The sequence below is a fragment of the Rhinolophus sinicus genome, linkage group LG06 (genome assembly GCF_036562045.2).
Source record: "Rhinolophus sinicus isolate RSC01 linkage group LG06, ASM3656204v1, whole genome shotgun sequence".
NCBI lineage: Eukaryota > Metazoa > Chordata > Mammalia > Chiroptera > Rhinolophidae > Rhinolophus > Rhinolophus sinicus.
In genome coordinates this window covers 152,000,806-152,017,048 of record NC_133756.1, presented here as the reverse complement: position 1 = coordinate 152,017,048, position 16,243 = coordinate 152,000,806, and the positions used below count along the sequence as shown (strand labels likewise).

The 16,243-nt window shown below is 51.1% G+C and overlaps 1 protein-coding gene across 5 annotated transcripts in view; it reads right to left on the bottom strand.

The window, feature by feature from the left end:
* The window catches only part of TSPAN18 (tetraspanin 18), a 180,198-nt gene that overhangs the window by 57,302 nt on the left and 106,653 nt on the right, over positions 1 to 16,243 (bottom strand). For 4 of the 5 annotated variants that reach the window (XM_019746421.2, XM_074336252.1, XM_019746424.2 and 1 more), the window contains one exon: positions 2,944 to 3,084. The exons of the other annotated variant lie outside the window; for it this stretch is intronic. The gene's annotated coding sequence lies outside the window, so the exon portion shown is untranslated. The remainder of the gene's footprint in view (positions 1 to 2,943; positions 3,085 to 16,243) is intronic. 5 annotated transcript variants of the gene reach the window in all.

Genomic DNA, 16,243 nt, shown 5'->3' with positions numbered 1-16,243 from the left:
GACTTTGGGGACAATCCTTTTGAAAAGTGAAGCACCACCTGCGGATCCATCGTGGTGTGTGAGCACACACGTGCACACTCACACATATACGTGCATAAATCAAGCTTTCAGATACCAGATCCACGGAAACTGACGTGCACCTGTCAGAGGCCATCCCTGGGGCTGTAAGTCACAGGAAGGACCTCAGCCCTCCTGCTTACTCCATGCCCGCCACCCCCGTACCCTGGCACCAACAGAGAGCATCTGTGGTTTTGTCTGCCCAGCACTCCCTCCTACTTCTTCTGAAAATAAGGTTTTCCCTTTGGGGTAGCAGCCCTCTCACACTTTCAAGCCCACTCTCCCAACCCACAACACACACCCCTCACCACCCACCACCCATCACTGAGCTAGTCTGGCCAATCGGCCTATTCTTTCCTCCTGGTGTCAGTGATTGGTCAGAGGTGGTCATGTGACCCCAAACCATCCAATAAGCTTCAACTCTGGGACTTTTGTTGGAACTCCTGGGAAGAAGTTCTCCCTCCCTTGGATTTGAAGCGAGCAGGATGTCAGTCTGGAGCTGCTGTTCAGTGCCCCACTGCCATGCAGAGTGCCTGTCGGGGACTACAGCTCACAGGAAGGAAGCAGAGGGCACAGACATAGGCATCATTTGAGCCTTGGACTCAGCCCTGACTTGGACACCAATAAACAGGCTACAAATTGCCAACATATTAGAAACCAATGAAAAGCTAATAAGTTGCCTGTCTTGCTTAATTGGGTTTGAGTTTTGACTCCCAAATGATGCAGGATCTGACCTCAGCTCGGCCCTTGCCCAGCCTCTCATCACCCCCACCCCTATAGCCAGCCTTCACTTCGGGCCTATCATTGCTTCTTACTGACCTGGGCAGCAGCTCCAGCCTTCCCCTCAAGCCCTAGAACTGGGCACAGGACAGCAGCCTCCTGGGCTGGCCTGTACCCCAGCCTTCCCAGCTGTCTGGCTCCTCCGAGGGTTCTGTTTTGGCTGCTCAAGTGAGACACCTCCAGCCTTGGCTCAACTACTCACTCTGCCCCACCTCTCACTGTCCTGCCTTATTGACCTTTGGTTCTGCTGAGGGCGACAGACACTAAACAATGAATGAGGGCCTGGGATCCAGCCACCCTTGAGCTTGGGGCTAGAAGAGTCACCCCAGGGCGTTGGTCCAGTCTCAGAGAGACCTACCATGGGACAGGCTGTGGGATGTAGCAGGAAGCTATTGGGCTCAGGTGTCAAGCAGGCCCGGAAAGGTTCCTGGACCTCTTACCTGCTGCATCACCATGAGCAAGCTGCTCTCTCTAAGTTTCATAATCCACAACTTTAAAGTGGCGATCATACCCCCACACACCTAATAGGAGGACAAAAATCTACAAAAATGACAGCACCAATTGCTGACGAAAATACGGAGCCACAGGAATGCTCACTCACGCCTGGTGGGAATGCGAAATGATGCAGCCACTTTGGAAGACAGCTTGGCAGTAAAAATTCTAAATATACTCTTACCATACACTTCGGCAGTCATGCTCCTAGGTATTTACCCAAAAGGTTAAGACTTACGTCCATACAAAACCTGCTCGTGAATGTTTATAGCTGCTTTATTCATAATCACCCCAAACTAGAGGGTACCAGGATGTTCTCAATAGGTGAATGGATAAACAAACTATGGCACATCCGATGGAATATTATTCAGCGATGAAAAGGAGATATCAAGCCATGGAAAGATGTGGAGGAACTTTAAACGCATATCATTAAGTGAAAGAAGCCAGTCTGAAAAGGCTACATACTGTATGATTTCAATTATATGACACTGGAAAAGGCAAAACTATGGAAGCAGTGAAAAGATCATTGGTTGCGAGGGAGAAGAAGAGAGGGAGGAAGGGAGAGAGGATGAAACAAGGGGGGTGGATCATCTTATGTGGCAAGGTGGAGGGTCCCCAAAATACATTTTCCTCTTCTTCCACTGAAATAGAATTATAATTGGGCAGGTAGCCACCCAGAATAAAGACTCTAATTCTCAGCTTCTCTTGCAGCCAAGTGTGTCATATATGTACATTGTGGCCAGTGGGACATGAATGGAAACGACATAGGTACCCTCTTAAAGGAAGGGGTGCCCTCTCCTTTTTCGATGTGCCCTTCTTGCTGAGTAGGATAGAGAGACTGTCGTGGGCCATGGTGGACCATGTAGACAAGCGATGGTGAAGCCACAGGACAGAAGGAAATTGGGTCCCTAATGTTTCTGTGTAGAAGAGTCCCTTTTGCTCAGGATTTATCTTAGAGAAAAATCAACTGCACTTTTGTTTAAGAAACTGTTATTTTGGTCACACATGACCAAACCCATATTCTGACTAATGCAAGGACCATCAAGGATTGTTCTGAGGATTCCACATAATATAAAGCATCTTCACACATTCATTCATTCAACAAATAATGTCCAGTTTACTCTACTGGGATCTGGGGTTTAACTAAGAACAGGACAGACAAACCCCCTGCCCTTGTGGAATCCACATTCTAGCGCGAATGTGAGAACGAACTAATTCCCAATCGTCATGGGGGCAGGCCTACTATGAGCAACAGCAAACGTTTATTGGATTCTGAGCTCACTGTGTGTTCATCCTGCTCTAAGCCCTTTTCATGTATTACCGTATGTTATCCTTACCTCAAACCGAAAAGGTGGGTGCTATTGCTTCCTTGTTTGACTGGTGAGGAAGCTGAGACACAGAAAGGCTGAGGAACCTGCTCGCATCCTGGTGGTTCCAGGATTTGAACCCAGGTCTGTTGGACTGGAGAGCTTTAATCACCGGCTCTCCTGCCGATGATAACCAAAGTGCACTGTGATAAAGAATGCCAGGGTGCCCTACTGACAGTTACTATCAGCAACATCAACAACAAAAGCAGCATAAAACCCCATGCTGAACAAGCATGAAGTCCCTTACCTGGGTGGCCAGCGTGGGAAGGTCTGGAAAAGGTAGGTGCCCACGTTTCTCGAAGCCAAATTCAAAGGGTTCAAGTTGCTTTGAGGACAGCGTCAGAAGCTCTGGCCACTGCAAGCTTGGGACTGTCCAGGAGGTGTCCACCTGTCAGAGACAAGCAGAACCAACCATGACTGCCTCGTTGAGAGATCTCATCAGCTCACACTGCCTGAGTTATTTTCTTTATGTTTGAAATGCTCGCTGGGCCCTGAAGAGGCAGTGTGATAAAGCAAAGACTACAGGAGCCTGGGGGTTACACATTAGGATTGGGGAGACATTGTCTAGGTCCCGACTGAACTTGCCTAGAGACAATTCTAAGACACAAATGTATGCATCTGCCTGTGTGTGTACATCCCGAATAAAAATACACAAGCATCACACCCACTGGGTCTAGCACCGTGCCCTTTGCATAGTGGAGACGCTTGACAAATTTCTTGGTTTGCTTTGACATAAAACATAATTTTACATTTCTGAGTGAGTGGAAACTCCAGGAGAGTTCAAGTGCATTTGGAAGACACATCCTTCCTCACGTGCAAATGCATTGCTGGAACGCTCCATCCAGCCAGACCAATGGCTTCATTATACCGATGAGGAGATTGACACCCAGAGAGGGGCAGTTACTTGTCCAAAGTCACACAGCAAGTTGGTGGTAGAGTGAGGCCCAAACCCGGGGTCTCTCCAGATTCATGGCTGGGTGCTCTCTCCAGGGGTTCACCCTCCTTTCTAGTTGTCAGCCTTGCAGCCTCTAGAGCCGCTCACGCCCATGGCCGGGCGCTGCTGCATGCCTGTCAGGTGGATGCTGGGACAGCAAGAATGGAGAATGGTTTCCTGGCCATGTTCAAGCCCGGACATGGTGCAGGAGGCAATGTCCACAGTGGTCAGAAGCATGGGCTTTGGGGGCACATGGACCTCGGCCCCATGCTGGGGCGACCTTGTTCTAGAAATGGGCCCCTGGGCAATTCAGGTGTCCTCAGAGCATCAGTCTCCTCGTCTGTAAACCAGATAATGAGAGCATCTCTCTTCCATGACTGCAGGGTGTTAAAACGGCTTTCATAGGTCTGTGAAGCCCATAGCAGAGCATTTGGCACATAGCAAGAGTGGAACAAATGCTAGGGAGGCAATGCAGGGCAGGATGTTGGGGGTGCCTGTGGGGGAGCTGGAGCACTGGACTGGGAGCTGCTGTGTGTCCTTGGCACGTCTTGAGACAAAAATCTCTAATGCCACCAATCATTTATTTCCCCTGATCCCACTTCTCTGCCTCTCAGAGACCAGCGTGGGCCCCCAGCCCAGCATACCTGCTTCTCCCCCTGGGCTGCAAACTCCCCATAGGACCCCACAGCCCAGCCCACATTTCACCAGCCAGGAAAATGCAAATGTCATTAGCGCTCTGCAAGCTGGTGAACGCTAATGTCACACCAGACGGCAGCCAGAGCGTGAGAACTGGGGGAGGGGTGGGGATGGGATGGCTTCCCCGGGAGGGGTGGCATTCTCCGCGTTTTCCAAAAGCGTATGATAAAGAAATAAATAAATGGCTGCAGGAAAGAGGTGACAATGGAGATTGTTTTAACAGCATGCTACGCAGCTGTGGCTTTCTCACGGGCTCACCACGGCCACCTGGGGTCTCTGCTTCAGTCCCTTGCCGATGACAAGTGTGTCTGCCTCTCCGGGCCTCTTCCCCATACTCGCTTGATAAAGAGGTTCATCTGGGGGACCCCAAGCCTCTATCTTTTACTTCCACCCCAGTCCACACTTGCTCCCTCAAACCTGCTGAGAGTAGCAGACCACCCACCCCACTAGTAGGTGAGGGGGAACGTGACCCCCAGGAAGAGGTGGCAGCAATGGACCCCACAGACCCGCAGGCAGGAGTCCCGGGTTCCAGCCCAGAGGAAAACTAACTTGCTGTGAGCACACAGGCATATCCTTCCCTTCGTGGGGCCTTGGTTTCTCCATCTGCAAAAGGGCGTGTTGGCACCACGGTCAGTCCCCACGGTCGGTCGGGTTCAGCTCCAAAACCCAGGGCTCTAGTAGCTCCCAGGCAGAGATGCCAAGGTAAGGACCCTTCTCCTCTCATTTCCCTATGACAACGACACTGTTGACCCCTGCAGGCCTGTTAAGGCTTCCTGGTGGAGAAGGCAGATGTGTGTGGGTGGAGATGAGAGCAGGCTGAGTTGGGCCGGGGGGCCAGGGTGAGCAAAGGCACAGAGGTACCCAAGAGGGGGGCCTCAAGCCAAGGCGCCTGTCAAGGCAGAGTGGGAAATGAGATGGAAATGTCCCATGGTCAGCGCTTACCACGCCTCTCCCCATTTAACCTTAGCAGTGCTGCTATCATTCCCCTTTTATTGATGAGACACTGAAGCTCAGAGAGGTTAGGTAACTCGGTGGCCACGTGGCTGTTACACAGCACAGATTGGGTTTGAACCCATAGTTGACGTAAGAGCAGAAGCTCTTGATCACTGTGGATACCACCGTCTAGACTGTTTAAAATAGAATGTGAACTGGAGAAATTCAGGAGTGTGTCATAAACGCATGCAGATGAGCTCCCGGGCACATAAGGGTGGGCAACACTGTGTCTGTGTGTGGGGCGTGGGGGCATTCAGTGTGGGAACGCGTGTACGTTATAATTGTGTGTGTGTCACTGCCAAGTGAAGCCACTGCCCTGAATCCAGGCCCAGAGTTGGGTGGGGAGGACGTGCCTGAGTGGCTGACAGGGCTGGGAGAGGACAGTCAGAAGACCCTGGCCATCCCGCAGCAGCCCAGGAAGCTCTGCGCTTCAGCAGGGAGCTGAGCTTGTCCTCACAGTTCCTGCCATGTGGGCCTGGCCTATGTCACCTATCCCTGAATCCCGCACTCCAAGAGGCTGAACACATCGCTACCCAGGAGAGAGGCACGTGCTGCCCTCGGCCTGGCACCTTCCTTGGCTCTGTCTCCTCCGTGGCCCCTCAGGCTGCCTGCCCCAGCTGGGGGAACAGACCCTGTAGATCGAGCTGGCAGACACACAGGCTGCTGTCGGGGTGGGGGGAAGGGAGGCCCAGGAGGCGACCAACGGTACTGGCTGGGGAGACAGAGAAAGAGTGACTGAGGGCTGCCAGACCTGCCACTAGCCCCTGGCTGTGTATCGGGCATGCAACCCACCTCTCTGAGCCTCAGTGAAACCTCACAGAACTGCAGAGATGACAGCCTAACGGAAAGTACATGCAAACTGTAATGTGCCACGTCCAGGACAGGGCTGCCATTCTAATCCCAGTGGCCAAGATAACCCAGGAAGTGGTAGAGAGCTACTCAGGAGCCTTGACTGAGAATCCAGCCGATGCCTTTATGTAAACAAGGCCCTCTCTCCCCTCCTCTGGTGTCTCGTTTTCTTTGTCACGATTCACTATTAACATTATATAGCTGGATTTCGTCTGCCAGAAACCAGAGGCCATTCAAGCAGCAGCGAGCTGAGTCAATGGGGCCCAGGATAGGTAAGTTTTGATGGGAGGAGAGAGGAAAATGATTTTATATTTGAGTCACTGACCAAGAAGGAAGGAAGACAGAAGGAAACTTGTGGGAGGGAGGGAGGCAGAGCTGTTGAGAGTTAATAGAACCTGGACAAAGTCTTTCCCTAAATTTGCACTGGGCTGGCCCTGAATGCCCCAGAGAAGACACAGGCGTTCTATTTCCTGGAAACCACAGGAAATATGAGCATTCAATCATATGGTGAGGGTTAACTGAACTGTGTACCTGGGACTCGGGGGATGCCAGAGATGAGTGAGGCACAGACTACACCTTCAGAAGAGCTCACTGGTAAGAGGAAGAAAAGGCAATGGCTTTGTCTTCGTAGCTCAAGGTGGTGAAGGAAGGCTCATCACATGGCTCTAAGTTCAGAGGAGAGAGGGGGCCGTTCCTCCTTGAGCCCCAGGGAAGGCTTCCTGGAAGAGGGGGCAGATTTGAATGTATGGAGAGCAGAGGAGGGCACTGTGGGCAGAGGGAGCAGGGTGAGCGAAGGCATGAAGGTACCCAAGTGTGGGATGGGTATTCAGGACCATGAGCCAAGCCTGCATGTTGGGGCAGAGTGGGAAATGAGACCGGAAGGGAAGGCAGGGGCTGGATGGGTAAGGCCCTGGAATGCCGGGCTAAGGAGGAGGCACTTGATCTGTAGACAATGGGGAGCCACTGAAGGTCATAGAGCACAGGTGTGCTCCCGGCCGAGGGAGCCCAGACGAGTGGAAACAGCAGATGAGAGGATGACAGGAAGATGGGCAGGGCCTGGTGGGGGTGGTGATGTAGGTGATGTTGCATCTGCTGGCAGTTTCTGAGTGTGGGCCGGGATCCTATCTGTGAAGCCGAAGAATGGAAACAGGGACCAGGGAGAGGCAAAAAGTTTTAAAAAGAGGATAGTTTATTAGAGGCAGGAGAAGAGGTTGCAGCTCCTGAGAGGGAGGGGGTCCCGAATGGGGGGTGCCCCATGACTGAGGCAAAAGTTCCTACTTTTATACCTTCCCTTGCCTGCTTGGGGAAGGGGAGCAGTTTGGAGAAGGGAACTGGCGCCTTCTAATGAAATTCGTCTACCAGGTTTGGTCTGCTTGTCCATCCTGAAGGAATTGGCAAAGTAACCCACTCTTATCTATCAGATCTGCTCCATTTGCCAGGCCAAAAGGAATTTTATGATTAACCTCAAGGCCTTGTTACATTATGTCCTGGAGCAAAGGAGTGATTTCAAAACCTGAAGTTTTAGGATATGGCTGTCTTTTCTTTATTCCACCAGGGACCCCCCTATCTATCTAGCAATCATACTAACTAACCTGTCTCAGTGGGAGAGTAAAGGGATGATGGGGATGGGGGACCCAAAACTGGCAGGCGTGGGGGAAGGGAGAAAGTGTAGGAGGGAAGATGGCTGCACTTCGACACCTTGGGTTTGCATCCCACTTCTGCCCCTATCGCCAACGGTGTGGCCTCAGGCAGGTCATTTAACCTCTCTGGGCCTCCGTTTCCTCCCCTATAAAGTAAAAACAAAAAATAAAGCCACTTCGTAGGGATGTAGGATTCAACTAGATAATATGGGAGAAGCACTTTGAACACAGTGAATGATTACTGGATGCTTGCTTTCTAAAACTTAAGCATTTAAGCTTTTACTAATTAGTGGTACACTTCCCTATTAAAAATAAGGGCACCAAAGCTCAAGGGCAAATGACTGGCTGGAATCGGTCATGCTGGGCCTCAAATCACAGGAGAAGCAAGTTATGAGCAAATAAACCTGGGATGACTCAGAGAAGAGTCTTGATTTTAAAATATCGCTAAAGAAAAGGGCTGTTTTATGACTTGTGCATGGTGTGCTTATTAAATCCAAACTATAAATGTGAACTAATAAGTAAAATGAGTTAAGTTAATGAAAAAAATCAACCTTCAGGACGGATCCATAGTACCTAATGGCAGTCCATAAACATAAACATAAAAATTTAAAATACAAGAATGAATTGCAATGCCCAGAAGCTCAAGGATTCTGCAATTTCTCTGTGAGAAATAAAAGCTATTGATTTTAGCTTGGGTTCTCATTGCTCATGAGTGAGTCTTTGAGAAATCGTAAAGGAAGGCATTATTTCTGATTGTTTACTCACTGAGGATCGGATGTATTGAATTTAAATTGTCTCCAATTCCTAATTAGTACAAACCAAATTAGAATTCGAGTACAGCAGCTCTGGAAAGGCCCTCGGAGACCTCTGAGCTCTGTGTTCTTCCTTTGTTTGATAGACCTGGAACCTGAGGGACAGAGAAGGAACACAACTTGCCCGAGATCACACAGCAAGTCGGGGACGATCCACGCTCCTGGCTCCCAGGTCTGTGTCCTGCTTTGGTCCCTGCAGCCTCTGGGGTCAGATCATTCAATCCAGGCCTAATGGGTATGCTGGGATGTTACGGGGCCACAGAGCGGTGGCTCCCACAATCACTTTCTCTTCCAGCTGCTGGAAAAAAGTAACCTGCCCCTGAAAGGACCCTTGAAGCCACAGTCTCACACTGATTGCACAGTGAGCTCTAAGACACTTTAGCATATCGTCAGGTAGGGAGCACCAAGGCCCTGTGCCAACCTACTGAGCAAGCAGCTCAGCCCGGATGGAGACACACACGGGGCTTCTGTTCTGAGAGGGGCCTCAGGGTGGCACAGCCCCAAGGCCAGCTCAGTTCCTCCCCTGGAATCAGGGGATGGCAGGGACACAAAGGCCTTAATGTATGGGGGGAAGGAGTGGCCTCAACTCAGCCGGGCACACGCTCGCGTGCGCACGCGCTCTCTCCCTCTCTCTCTCTAACACACACACACTCTCACACACACACACACACACACACACACACACGAGCATCACAGCGACCAAGAAGCTTTGCATGTAGCACAGACACGCATGCGTATGTGTGTGTATGTTAAGCTTCAGCCTGTACATGATTACGAAGCAGATGTTTAATTACTACCTGCGTGTTATTAATCAACACGATTAATACACAACCCATACCACATAATTACTTAGCAATTACACCGAAACGAAATATTTCACTGCTGAGGGTTTGGTAATTACCCAGGCCTGCCAAAGGACAGGTATAATGGGCAGCGATTTCTCTTCCTTCCTGTCCTTCCTTTTCTGCCCTCTCATTACTCCCCTGGGCTGAGAGCCCACCACACAGAACGAGGGGCCCCCGCAGGCTGCTGGTCTCCTTCCCAAGGGGATGACGCCTCTGCACCCAATGTCGGTTGTCAGGTGAACCCTAAATCGCCCTGCCCTCTCCTCTCAGCTCTTCTGTAGCTCCTTTCCGAAGTAAAGCTGGCCTCCTGCAGGCCTGTGATGGCGAGGCAGCGTGGGGCAGGGGTTACGTAGGGAAGTCCTGCCCACAGCGGCCTGGAGTTGAAGCCTAGCTATGACCTTCCCGGCTGTGTGCTCTGTGTCACGTTAACTATGCCTCAGTTTCACCACGTGTGAAGTGGAGATGATAATAGTAATTACCTCAGGGGTTTCTTGTGAGTATTTAATGAGGCAGAACACATAAAGCACATACCACAGTGCCCGGCACAGAGTAAAGCTTCGGGAATACTATGACTTATTGTTACTATTTACCCAGAAGTGGCTCCTCTAGGAATCCTCCCAATCGGAGTCTCCTAAACATTTTTGGATTTTATTCTCTCTCTTCCCCTTTCCCCCAACAGCTCAGTCCCATATACCTGGAAACATCCTACATTGACCCCTCCCCTCTACCAGTCATCTCCACCATCTTCCCTAATCTAAGCCTTCATCCTCTTCGCACGTGGCCCACAGCCACAGTCTCCCTACTGCCCCCCCTGCCCCCGGTCCATCCTCAGGTGGGCCAGGACAGAACTTCAGGAGTGGGGCTTGGACCATGCCACTCTCCTGCTCAACAACCCTCCATAGCTCCCCACTGCCTATGCGGCAAGGTCCACCTCCCCTTCTGGTGTTTTAGGCCCTGGAAGACCACTAATGCCCCAAATTCCTCCTTCTTTTCTTAAAGCATTAGCATAGCATGAGCACCTAAGTTTTTCAGGAAAGAGAGAGAGAAAGAAAAGCAAAGAAAAGCAAAGAAAAAAGTCTTGCTAGATTTTAGAGGCATCCATGCCCACCGGGCTGGGATGTCCCAGAGCATTTTATAAGACTGCATATTTCCAGACTCTGGGTTTACCCTTCATTGTTCGTTGCCAGACCATTTTGGTTCCCTCCCACTTCCCTTGACAAATGTCTTCCCCACACCAGCTGCATTTAAGCACAAGTGATCTTTCAGGGCACAGAATCACATGTCTAGCGGAGCAGAGACCACGTAAGGGCCGTCAGATGCAGGGACCAGGATGTGGTCTGCTTGAGAGGTGTGTGTAAGGGACGTGGCGTAGACGCCAGCACAGACAGCAGACACGGAGAGTCGAGCGTGTTACATGTGTGCGTGGTGTGTACACATGCTCATAGGCAGGGCCGAGGAAGCTACATCTGAGGGTGTGAATCCACTCTTTCAGTTCCCAAAATATCACAGAGTGTGCACCATTCATTCAATCATTCAATAAACATAAGATTTCAGAGGAAATTCATAGAGGGGCATCGGAGACTTCAGAGGTTCTGGGTTTTCTTCCTTGGTCTGAAGTTCAAGTCTTGGTCGTTGGAGCTCTGAAGCTCTCTCCCAAGAATGAAAAGGTTTCCAGGGAGCATTGGTTCTGTTTCTCTTGCCTGGGATTTACATAAAGCTCCCTGCTCAACCACAGGGCAGATGCAGGACTAGCCCAGATGGAAGACAGGAAGCAGGACCCCTCCAGGTAAAGGTAGGGAGGGGTGGAGTTTACTGCCTGGATACAGTTGTTTGCACTCAGAGGCAGCCAGGTTGCAGCTACTCCTCTGCTGGCCAGCATTCAGGCTGCATATGATGGAGGCTGCTGAGAGCAGACATTTCCGTCCTCTCCCTATGGGCCTCCATGCCCCCTCCCCCACCAGGTTCTGGCTCTTCACTCATACATAGGCACACACTCCCCTCACCACATATACACACATGCGTGCACACACGCACACATGGCCAAGTCTGGTTTTAGAGTAAAACAATAAGGTCAAAGGTTAAGTATGCTGACCAAGAGGCAGGAAACCTTTGTTCACAGCTCTGGGTCAGCGTTGCTCTGTGCTCTGGGTAGGTCATGTGCCCTCTCTAGGCTCTTACTTTCTCCTCTTTAAAATGAGACAGGTATTCAATGATCTTCAATCTTAGAGTGAAAGGAAGGGGCTCAGTCCCCACAGATGGGTAAAGGTGACGTGAAAAGGAATCTGAAGAGCCCAGGTCTCTTTGATGAAATGACCTATGCCTGGAAGAAAGCCCGTTGGACACCTACTGGGGCAAGAATTGGGATCTCCAGCACCTTGCCTCATCGGAGGCTGAATTCAAATGCCCACCACTCATTACGTGACAGTGGAAGCCTTACGTGAACCTCTCTGAGCCTCAGTTTCCACGTCTGTAAAATGGAGACAATGACACTTGCGATTCGCAGTTAAATGAGGAGACACAGGAGTTTGCCCAGCATTGTGTCTGCCCCTAAGTAAGCCTCAGTAAGTGGAAGCTATTATTAGCATTACAATTATAGCTCCATCCACATTCTGGGGAAACCCCAACCAGGCAGCTCACGCACCCCTCTGTGCTAAGCTCAGGCCGGCAGGGACCCTGGGAAGAGGCTTATCTTCCTTCTGGTCCTCACTGGGACCTGGCAGCCACTGCCCTGATGGGGGGCTTTCCTGACCATATCCCAGCCACACATGGACACTGTTCTGAAGTGCTGACATGGTTAAGAGACACAACAGGCCCAAAATGGAGTCACTTGCGCTAAGCCCCATGTCAGCAAACCAAGACTAAATACAAAACCTAATTGCAGTCTCAGCCTCTCCCAGGAATGTAATCTTAACCGGTCAGTCTGGAATTTCCTGGTCAGCATTAGTGAGGTAATCCCCAAAGACCCCTTCCACCCCACAAAGGAGAGTGACCTAAGTCTGAAACTATCCACTCTTTGCTAGAAATTTCCTTTTCCCACCCCCTTCTGCCTATAAAAGCCTTCCATTTTGTATAGCCCCTGGGAGCTCCTTTTTATTTGCTGGATGGGATGCTACCTAATTCATGAATCATTGAATAAAGCCAGTTAGATCTGTAAGTTTACTCAGTTGAATTTTGTTTTCTAACATCAGTCCTCTGGATAAACAGTGGCCATTGCTTGGAGCCCTGAGGAAAAGAGCCTGGCATTAGGGGCTACAATCTTACCCGATATGTGTCATTTTTTCAAGCAAAGTGTATCCGTGTATCCTTACTAAATAACAATGGGAATAAATTAATCATTTGGGGTTAAACACCTCTGGGGAAAGCCCAGGCCTTGGCTGAACCAATGCTAAAGGCTCTGGCTGTGTTTCTCATTCTGGAGGAAGGGAGCTGAGAACAATGGCCTTCTCCTCTCTCCTGGCCCTGGGGACAGGGGTTATTAGGGATCACAAAATCCATCTCCTTCCTGTAGGGGGGAGGCCTTCACGTGGGGCCAGGCCTGGCAGGAGAGACGCTGTTCTGGGATGGTGAAAGCAAGACGCCTGACTCTACCCACCCCATGCGTGCTGAGGACCTACTGTGCGCCAGGTCCAATGGAGCTGCTGTCCATGGAGCATCTGATGCACCCTCCCATGGACCCTATGCAGGGGGGCTTGCGAAACAGACCCCGAGAGGTTGATGATTTCAGGAAGTGGCAGAAAGAAGCGTCACATCTAGGTCTGTCAGGTGCCAGAGCCAGTGTTTTCTTTCTGATTCCAAAGTAAGGAATTAGGGGGTATGCCAGTGCTGCACCCTCACCCTTTTCTTGGACAGTGCACCCCTCTCCTAACCTTGGCAGCGCTGGCTGCTAAAGGCTCCACCTGCCCTTCTCTCGGGGGGACTGCTGGCTCCTGGCTGTTTGGAGCCACATCACAGAGAGGCCTGGGAGACCACAACCCATGTACCCCCCCGACCCCCAAGCATAGCCTGTAGCCCCGAAAGAATATGCTGGGCACAAGTTCCACGATGCCATTCATGCGCCAAAGGTCCCCATGGGATCCAAATGAGCCTGGACTGCTCTTGAACCCCGCAGTTCCTTAGCTTCTTCCTTTGCCGTGTCCTGCACACCCCCTGTGGTGTACAGACCTCGTCTGAGAATCCCCCTTCAATAATTCACTTGCACAACCATCCCCACTCAGGCTCTGCTGTTAGGGAAGCCGCCCTAAGACAAAGGGTGCTCATAAAGGAGACAGACACGGTTCCTGTAGTCGGGGAACTCAAAGCCCAGCGGGAGTCAAGCCTGAGACGCAGACCGACCATGACCATTCCTCACCCCCACCCCCATCTATTACCAGGAGCTTACAATACGCGGTGCAACCCACTTTCCTTCCCGGTCTCACTCAATACCAACAACAACCCAGCCAAGAGGGTTTGTTCTCTCCCGTTTTACAGATGAAGGAGCTGAGACTCAGAGAGATTATCATTTGCCCAACATCACTTGCAAATCCTACATGGCCGCGCTTGGATAGGAACTCAGTTCTACCTGACCACTGGGCCCCAGCACCTGCCTCCCACTAACAAAGGGGCCCATCTGGCTGTAGAGATGGGAGGGTGGGACAGTCTAGTAGTTAGGGCAAAGCTCGCTGTCCCCCTCTGCCACCTGGTGCAATTCCTGGGCCATGTGGCTCAGGAGACCACATCCTAGGGGGCGGGGAGGGCGGGGACTCACTGGTGACCTGACTGCTGCCCTGGCACCATTCTGGCCTCTCCCTACGTCACAAACCTGGGGCTCTCTCCTTCTCAAATGATTCTCAACCACACTGGCTCCTTTCCCACCCCCAATCCAAACTCCTATTATGTCGCAGACTTTGCAGCTCAGTCAGGCGGGTAACAGGCAGAGAATGGGAATTTTTACCTGTGAATTTGGTTTCTGAACCCCCGCTGCTTGCCAAGCCTGAACAGCTCCTAGACAGGCTCTGAAAGGAGGAGGGAAGCGAGAGGGGCGAGCAGCAAATGGGGGACAACTACAGTGGCAGTTGCTGGGGGTTCTCCTGTGGGTGAGGGCTGTCCAGTGGGGCTGGGGGGCTAGCCTCCCTGGACCCAAAAGCAGGAAGGGGACCTGGTTCTCAGGTCTACAGCCACCTGCTCACTGTGCCCCATCCCTCAGAGAAAGAACCCACTGCTCAGGGTCAGAGCTGAGCCCAGCCAGGCACAGGGGACTCCTGCCCCCTCATTCTTCCTTCCCACAGCCATCAGCCTTCTTTAACACGGCCTCTCCCTAATGCACCTTGAGTCCTCACTACCCTGGGCATTGCACTTCATTTAATCCTCAAATCCTTTCCCATCCACCCCTTATGAGGTAGCTATCGCTATCATTCCCATTCTATAGATGTAAAAACTGAGGTTCAAAGAGGTGATGTATTCTCTACAAGTTCAGCATAGTAGTGCCACGTGACTCCACAATCCCACTCCTAGGCATACACCCCAAAGAACTGAAGACAGACACCTAAACAGATACCCGTGCACGCATGCTCATAGCAGCACTGTTCACTGAAGCCAAAAGGTGGAAACATCCCAAATGCCCGTCAGCGTTTGCATGGATAAACAGATGAATGTGCTAGATCCATACAATGGCATATTGTTCAGCCAGAAAAAGGAAGAAGTACAGATACCTGCTGTAATAGGCATGACTCCAAAACATGCTAAGTGAGAAAAGCCACAAAAGGCCACATATTATGAAATCTCTAGAACCGGTAGACTGATACCGACAGAAAGAAAATCAATGATTGCTAGGGGCTCAGGGGGACGAGTTTTGATATGTACCGGTTTTTGGGTGGGGATGGTCATAACAATGTTCTGGAACTAGACAGAGTGGTGTTTGCACAACATCATAAATATACTAAATGCCATTGACGTGTTTACTTTAAAATGACTAATTTAATGTTATGAGCATTTTACCTCAATTTTTTTAAAAAGCAGGTGGGGGAGAGGGGAAGTGATGAAACTCACTAAAGGTGAAAGTGCTGGTAAGTGAGGGGCCCAGCTTCACACTTGGTCTTGCTGGCCACAGGCCATGCCCTTGGCTGCAATCCTCTATCGCCTGCCCTGTTCTCTCCCCATTTCTGCTGTCAAAAATCCTGCTCATTATTCAAGGGCCTTGGTTAAAAGGCCCCCCTCAGCGTCCCCCTGGGAGCCCACAGCCCTGTGCCCTCCCCAAGCCGCCCCCACCTCTGCCTCCTGCGGTGAGCAGGACACAGGGCTTTCCTTAGGCCCCATCACTCCCAGGGTGGTGGGCCAGTTCTCAGCTCTGTGCTTGGCAGGCAGTAAGCGCTCATTAAATGGTGATTTTTAAAGGGCTGGGTTACTCCTGAGGGCCTGGGATCTGCTGACTCCTCTCTGCTTCTCTAGCTCAGGCTCTGCTCCCAGCAGAACTCCTCAAATGCTTGTGGAATGGAAGGGGAGAGACGGACAAACTCCCCTGACAAGGGGGCACTTTCCTACCTGTTTTCCACCGAACAGGATGCCTGTCTTGGTTCATAGTTTATAATAAATGCAAGTCTATTTCCTCTCGGCTAGATTGTCCCGAGCATGCACACACCAGAGCCGGCTGTTTCTGTTAAATGTCTAGGGCTGCTTGGACCAGCCCAGCCCTCACTGAGTTGTGGTGTTTTGCCTCCATGAGGCACGTCCACCGCAATTCTGCGTGTCAGGAAGAGTCAGAAGTTCTGGACTCTCAGGAGATGGGCCCCTGCCACGTGCTCTC